At 50.4% G+C, this 7,500-nt stretch overlaps 1 protein-coding gene across 5 annotated transcripts in view; it reads left to right on the forward strand.

The window, feature by feature from the left end:
- Nucleotides 1-7,500, forward strand: part of adarb1b (adenosine deaminase RNA specific B1b) — a 108,334-nt gene that overhangs the window by 17,914 nt on the left and 82,920 nt on the right. Inside the window, exon 1 of one of the 5 annotated variants that reach the window (XM_076263715.1) lies at nucleotides 5,294-5,365. The exons of the other annotated variants lie outside the window; for them this stretch is intronic. The gene's annotated coding sequence lies outside the window, so the exon portion shown is untranslated. Of the gene's footprint in view, nucleotides 1-5,293; nucleotides 5,366-7,500 lie in introns of those variants that run through there. 5 annotated transcript variants of the gene reach the window in all.

A 7,500-nucleotide genomic window follows, 5' to 3' on the forward strand; every position in this document is an offset into this window, starting at 1 on the left:
TAAGCAGTAGTTGTCCTTTGCCAAGATACACTCTTTAAAGTTTATGCATTTTTGGCTGATGGGGGCTTTAGTTCCTTGGTTCCCCCCCCCCCCCCCCTCAGTCTGCTGTGCCAGGGAGAAGGCATTGCAACAAAGAAGCCAGAGTTAAAAATATGAACCCCTTTGATCACTGTGACGGATACTCTGTGCTGATGCTGGTACTGTATGTTGCTGCCCGGTCCTCTCTGCAGGCTATCCTCCTGGAGAACAGAACAGCGGCGCTCTGCATCGGGTCACCTGACCAGGGAGGGAGCGGGTGTTGGGAGTTGTGTGTCACTGTTCAAAGTAGCTGTTGGTGCAAGGCTCGATTGCATCCTGTTTTAGCAGTAGCCGAAATGGCCTTAAAAGCCTTTACCCCTGTCTCCGCACCGAAGGCCCAGCTGGCGGAGTTGTGTAACGTTTGTGCTAATCAGTAATAATTTAACACGGGGGGGCGAGTAAATAAGACAAAGATGCCGAGACATTTCCAGGCTTGATTTGCAGAAACTAGCAGCGACATACTGCACCAAAAAAAAAAAAAAAGAAACAAAATACCCTCCTCTTCCTTGCACCCCCCCCCTCCCCTCTTCCTCGTTTAGCAAATGGAGAGCAAGTAGACGAGAGCGCGGGGCTGAGGCAGGGAGCGGTGTGGTGCGGGGCGGCGAGACAAGGCGCGCCCACAAAGAGACAGGGCCACAGCTGCCGCCGCTACAGCTCCATCGCCAGAGCTGGGCAACCACTCAGCCAAGGGTGCAACAGCAGGGACAAAATGGGCCCCTGTCTCCCCCTAAAAACACACACACACACATGCAGAATGAGTGCATTGGATGGAATGAGGAGTCCTACAGTCATGATGTGAAGCTTCTGAAGCTAGTCATGTGAGAGGAGATTTTTAGCGTTTCGTTTGCAGGATTGATGATTACTGAAGACCGTATGGACTTCCCGAATACAGTATGAGACTGTTCTCTTGTGTAACGGTCATCACAGTTGCTAAGAGCTAACTTGTACTTGTCTTTCTGCTTGCTCATATCTTGAAAACATTTGACACTGTAACCTGATTTCATAAGACAATCTGGGATCCCCGATCGAGTGCATATTGGCTTAGCTTTGAGGTATAAGCTGTGAAATTCCTTCATGCTGGCTGGCTCCAGGCCGTTGCTGGTAGAGCAGCGTTGCGTTGTGTGGCGTGTGCTTGGCGGACGGCGAACGCCTGTGCTCGGCACTGTTTGCTCCCGCTGTTGGGGCGTTTCGGCAGCTCAGTGTGGAGGCACTGGCGCAGTCGGACGTGATGGACAGGCCTCTTTATTTACCCTACGCAGCAACACTAAACCCTGCTGGGCCCGCAGAATGCTAGCCACAGCAAATCAATGGCAATTTAGCTTTCTGCAAAGATCACAGTGACTGCACTGCCTGATGTCTACAGGCCTGTAGATCCCCCCCCCCCTTTTTCTGTGTGTGTGTGTGTGTGTGTATGTATTTATCAGACGTATTGTCACCATAATAACCCCTCTGAGCCTGTGTCACATTTGGTTAAGTAAGCGTATGCTCGTATCAAGCCCGCTGTTCCCTCCCCTCATGGGCTGACGCCTACATAGGAAGCAGTGGCACGTCCCTAGTTGTTTCACTCAGATGATGAAGACCTTATTTCTCTCTGCTGCTTAACCACTCACATAATACTACTATTCAGCTTGCTCTTCTCTAGAAAATGGCTGCAGTTCTGGGTGAACAAAAATTAAGCGATGTTGCTTTTCTGGGTGAACGGCAAGAGTTAAAAGAAAGGCACATTGTCACATAAATAGCTTTAATTAAACAATTCGTCCTGAATTATGCTCAATCCTCAAAAGAGTTGGAAGCAAGTCATCTTGTGCAAAATAAAGAATTAAATAAAAATGGCAATTATAATTAATATGTAAATTTGCTTTCACAGTGCAAAATCTTCTCTTTTAAACGTCAAGTCTTGTGTCAGTTCTATTTTGTGAAACTTCTGGCAGTTTCCAAAACCATATCAAAAGTTTGCAGTTTCATAGTCTTTTTTTCTGCTGACTATGTTAACCAGTTAAATCAACCTGTGTGTGTGTGTGTGTGTGTGTGTGTGTGTGTGTGTGTGTGTGTGTGTGTGTGTGTGTGTGTGTGTGTGTGTGTGTGTGTGTGTGTGTGTGTGTGTCAGCTGTGATGGATTTCAAAGGCTCCATAATGGGTGGATCCATGTGGAAGATGGGGTGAGCATGTGGATTCAAGAAAAATATTTTGCTGCTGTGTTCCATTTCTATGCCTGGGGAAATGCAGACGATAATGAACTAAGCGCTACTGACCCACTGCCTTTATTTTAGTCATTGTGGATGGTGTTTTATAAACAGTGCTGTTGTTGTGTTTGTCACTTGTCACATTAGAAATACATTTTGCTTTTTGGTTGCCCAGCTCTATTGCCAGATTGGTGAATGCCTTTACGCAGGCACTGATGCAGAGCTGATGTCCTGCAAGGAGGCCTGCTGGGTGGAGCTGTGTATCGCCCTCCCCCTGATGACACGCGCTCTCCCTTTCTCACTGCTCCCAGTCAGCGGGTGACCAAACATGTTTAAGATGATGTCTGTATCTGGCTGGCCGTGAGGGGGAATGGAAGTGCGTGGGTGGGTATGCATGTGGCCCATGGCCATTCCAGCGAGTTACACGGGCCGTGGAAATATTTCTGCGGACAGGGCAGCCCTCCTCTGTGATCTTGGTGGCGGCGTGAAAAAGGCCCCACCATGGCAGGCAGGGGTCTGGTGAGAAAGGGGGCGGGGGGTGGGGGGATGCTCGGCAGTAATTGTCAAATTGATCATCCCCAATCTCCTAACAGCATGTGGAGGCGAAGGAGAAGCTCAAGCTGCAGCAGTCAGATGAATCTGATTTCCTCCGTTGATGTGCCCCTCCCCCCTCCCTCCAGAACATGGCGGGAGTGTGAATCCTGCTTCTCGCTTGCAGAACAGCAGAAACGGACCGCGGGGCTCGGGGGGCGGCACCGCGCTGCTGTGTTCTATGCTGAGTGACACGTCTGCTGTGCCGCTCGCCCCGTGGAGGCTCCTCCCAGCGGCCCCTGGCCTCCGTTTGGGTTCCGTTTTCGGTCTCCTCTGCGTGCGGTCGACAGGCTGACTCGCGGTCCAGTTATGCGGCTGGAGAGTTGGAGGGGCTTCTTCTCTAAAAGCCGACGAGAGCCCTCTCTCTTCTCGCGCTCGTCACCAGACCTGTTCCACAACGACACCACGAGCCAGAAGGCCTCTGGGTGCTTTTACTCAGTGTCCAAACAAGCATGCGATGTTGGGGGATTTTTCTCCCCTCCGTCGTTGCGCCTCTGGATGTTTTGGCTGCCAGCGACGCTGGTTAGTCTGGTCCAAATGTCCTCTCGTCGGTTTGTTTAGGACCCAGAACTGTAGAAGGCAGGAGCGAGTTGTATGCCTCACTATTCGCGTGACTAGTGCCTGGCATTTGTACCCAAAGAGTCGGGTCGAATTAAAAAAAACGATACATCATCGCTCCCACGTACGCACCCCCCCGGCCTCGCCGTGTGCACTCGCCAAACAAGTGAACATGCATCGTTCAGTCATTAACGGAACTTCATTTTTTTTCCCCCTACAAACCACGCATTTGCAAACAGTTTGCCTTTCATTTTTCCTTCAGTTCAGCGCATGCCTTCCATTGGCCAACAAAAGCAGTGATGTCTTGAGTTCCTCGCCCCATCAACCCCCACCCTGGTCAGATGCTGAGTGACGTCTTCAGACGCCCCAGACCATATCCTACCCTTCTGGCCTGCAGCTGGAGTCTAGTCATCCTGCCGCTCGGCTGACCTGCCGCGCTGCTCTCTGCCGTCTTCGTCTCTGCTCTGCCGCATGTCACTCCTGCCTGAGCAAGGCCTTCGCTCATTATTAACGGACTCCCGACTTGTTGCCTGACTGAAAGCAATTTAAATTAAACTGATTATTGTTCCCCCCCCCCCCCCCCCCCCCCCGAGGTATTCACGCTACCACTCACGACATCCTCGACAGGAAGGGGCGGGGCGGAGAGGCGTACGCTCTGTGAAGAGACAAAGAATTATCCTTCACAAAAAACCAAGACGTCTTCTAATGGGATTTGGCATCCGATTACGGCCATATTTGGACATAGCCCGCATAATTCGCATCAAGTCTTGACTTGAGATTGAACCTGTGATGTGAGCGTGACCTTGCTCTCCTCCTTCACTGTATGAGTCACAGTGATGCCGGAAGAGGACGGCGGAGGACATGGCTCCATGAGCGAGTCTTGCTGACAAACATTTCTACAAACAAGAGCCAGAGCAGTCTTGTTCCCACTCTCTCAACTGAGTCACCTATGGGGTTGGCATGGGAACAATGAACAGGCATCACGTCTGTTATTGTTCTGGGCGAGGACGGCTGTGTTTTGAATGGCTATACATAGTATTTAATATGATCGTTTAGGTGGTGGTGTAGTGCTTCTTTCTGCCCTCTAGTCGAGGTCTGGATCTTTCATTATGTGGTCAGTTGTGTAGTGAGTTCCGTGCCCTTGCCCTTCATAATTCCATCCTTTGCTTGGTAAAGGCAAATGTTGGGCAGAAGAGACCTATGGTACACACTATGGTCTCTCACACACACACACACACACACACGCACACACACACACACACACACACACACACACCCTCTATTACTCTCCATCATTCATCGGCCCATGAGGCATCCCACTCCACTCGGCCTCATCTCTCCGTCTAGCAGCTGGGGATTATGGGTGTAAACAGAGGAAGCTCCAGAAGCCATAAAAGTGGTCCTCAGTAGAAGAGTGGGAGTTGCCCCCCACCCCCCTCCGCCCCACTCCCAGCACGCTGCTGGGGCTCATAAAAGCCCCTGATTAAAAAGGGTTCCAGCAGAGCCATCGTGGCGGTTCCACTGCTGCAATGTGGTATGCTGCAGAACAGGGTCAGGAGGCCCACTGGGCCTTACTTCTGACTTTTGGCTGGCAACATTTCAGAGCCTCTACCGACTTTTGGCAAACGCCTTACAGACGCCATTTTCCCCTCTCCGTGTGATGAGACGTTTGTTTGTTTGTGTTTTATTATGACCTAAAGAGAAGCAAATATATGAACATAAATAGTCTGAAACTGAAACAACACAGATGCGTGTACTGAAAAACCAGCGCAGTGCTCGCTGTGTTTGTGTGTGTGTTTGTGTGTGTGTGTGTGTGTGTGTGTGTGTGTGTGTGTGTGTGTGTGGTTGTGAGAGGAACTCTGGTATTGATCTTTTGTTTCTCTCTCCCGGTCATGGTCATTCTGGGCACCCTCTGTAGGAGTAAACAGGACCTTGTGAGCAGGTGGCTGGTTGTGGTGAGTATTCCCCCGTGTGCCTCTGAGCCTTTTCACTCGCCTGATTGTTTGGTCTGCCGTGGAGGACACGCCTCCTGTTGTCTGGACCACAAATGGCGTGCGGAGGCTGAGGGAGCGGGCAGTCGTCTGGGCCGGCATCTCTCCGCAGGTCCCTCTCTGCTCTCCGCTGATGGCCGGCCTGCCGCTGATGAATGATGCTTTGGCCAATTAGCCAGCCAATGAGCTGAGACTGGCCGTGCCACTTCACGCCCAGACGCTCTCTTTTCATCAGAGTGTGGAGCTGTCTCACACACACACGCGCACACACACACACACACACACACACACACACACACACACACACACACACACACACACACACACACACACTCACACCCAGTGGCTAATGTGGAGTGCCTTGATTGATTGCCTCGTGATGCCTGTTTGTCACCCGTCATTGCTAACTGACGTTTTAGCGTTTTGATTTTGATGCCAATAAATGACTTTCTCCCTCCATCTCCCCTGCTGACTTGTTTCCCTCTTCACACTTTTCTTCTGTTCTGTCATTCATTTTCTCTCTTTCTTTTTCTCACTTTCTCTCTTTCTTTCTCTCTCTCATCCCAAATTCTCTTTCTCACTTTCTCTCTCTTTCTCTCTCTCCTCCCAAATTGTTTACTTGGGGAAGCTAGGCCTGGGAGTACTTCATCTGGTCCTTTGATGTGCTGTGATCTGGAGAGGATGGAAATAGGCACTGACCTTTGACCTGTGCTGTGCTCAGCATGCCTGTCTGGCCCGTCCCCACTCCCTCGTCTCTGGCCCGGGCGTTTGATGGCCAGCAGATGGTGATCTGGACCCGCAGCCCCCTGCTAGTCTGCCATGGCTCTGACCAATAACCTTAGTGGTGAGCGCAGTGTAGAGCTGCACGATTTGGGGAAAATATCTAGTTGCAATGACATATATTGCGATTACGATTTGGGATATGATTTTTGAACGTGAATGATCTGATTCAGTTGAATATTCCAAATGTCTCTTTGTTTGGTGAGCACGGCCAGTGCACAAGAAGCACAGCACCCCTGACTGACTGTGAAGCTCACCAATCAGAATTTCTGTGCCCGGCACACACTACGCACCAGAACTGGCACAGTCAAGGAGGTGACATGAATATGAAAGTCATAAATGTGACAGAATTAACTGTGCACGATTATTTGTTATGTTGGTTAGGTAATAGCATTGGTTCATATTGCGATTGCCATAATCGTGCAGCCCTAGCGCAGTGGCCACTCCCTTAGACCATCTTCTCTTTTCTGGCTGTCTCTTCCTGTGATGTCATCTGTTAGACTGACTCACATCCTGCTGCTGTGCTCCACTCAGCACTCTGCCCAGTTAGCCTACATGCAGTATGAGACCGTTGCGCCAGGAAGAATTATTTTTGTGGAAAATGGAGGGTCTCTCTCTCTCTCTCTCTCTCTCTCTCTCTCTCTCTCTCTCTCTCTCTCTCTCTCTCTCTCTCTCTCTCTCTCTCTCGCCCTCTCTCTCTCTCTCTCTCTCTCGCCATACATTATGCCCCATCCCCCCCTTCACATCTGCACAGTGTGCACTGTGCTGTCAACTTCTCCTCGTGCCCAGTGAGCTGCGCTAACAGGCCAGTCCCCACTGGACATCCAGCGGCGGCACCTCACTTACAGTGTGTGTCCTATATTCCCCACTAAAGCCATGAGCCAATCCGGAGGGGCGTGGGTGGGGGATGGGCTGCTCATAGAGTTCATGCAGGCTGCTTACATTCCCATCTATTTTTCATCTTTCTATAGATTTCAAGCTGCAGTTGGAACAGCTGTCGAAATAAGGCATATTTTCCCTTTCAGTGTACAGTGCATTGCGTTGTATCAGGGCCGTAAAATATTAATCAAAAGGTTGACCCTCTTGTCTCTGGTTTCACAGCCATGGCAGATGGAGCACACTGGATCTCTATCTTTTGACCACGTCATGCTCATCTCTCCTTGTGAGAGCAGGGGAAACAGGGCCGACCAAGTTGCAGTCACAAGCTCTTGTTTGCCTCCCTTAGCTTGCATCTCATTGCAAACGCCGCTGCTTGTTTGGCAGCACAAATGAACACAAGTTAAGCAGTGTAAATTATTCATGTTGCACAACATTTTTTT

Source organism: Alosa pseudoharengus, unplaced genomic scaffold (genome assembly GCF_046254945.1).
Source record: "Alosa pseudoharengus isolate Yale_2024_CS ecotype anadromous, Long Island Sound unplaced genomic scaffold, YU_APseudo_1.1 YU_APseudo_1.1_scf_3, whole genome shotgun sequence".
Classification (NCBI taxonomy): Eukaryota; Metazoa; Chordata; class Actinopteri; order Clupeiformes; family Clupeidae; genus Alosa; species Alosa pseudoharengus.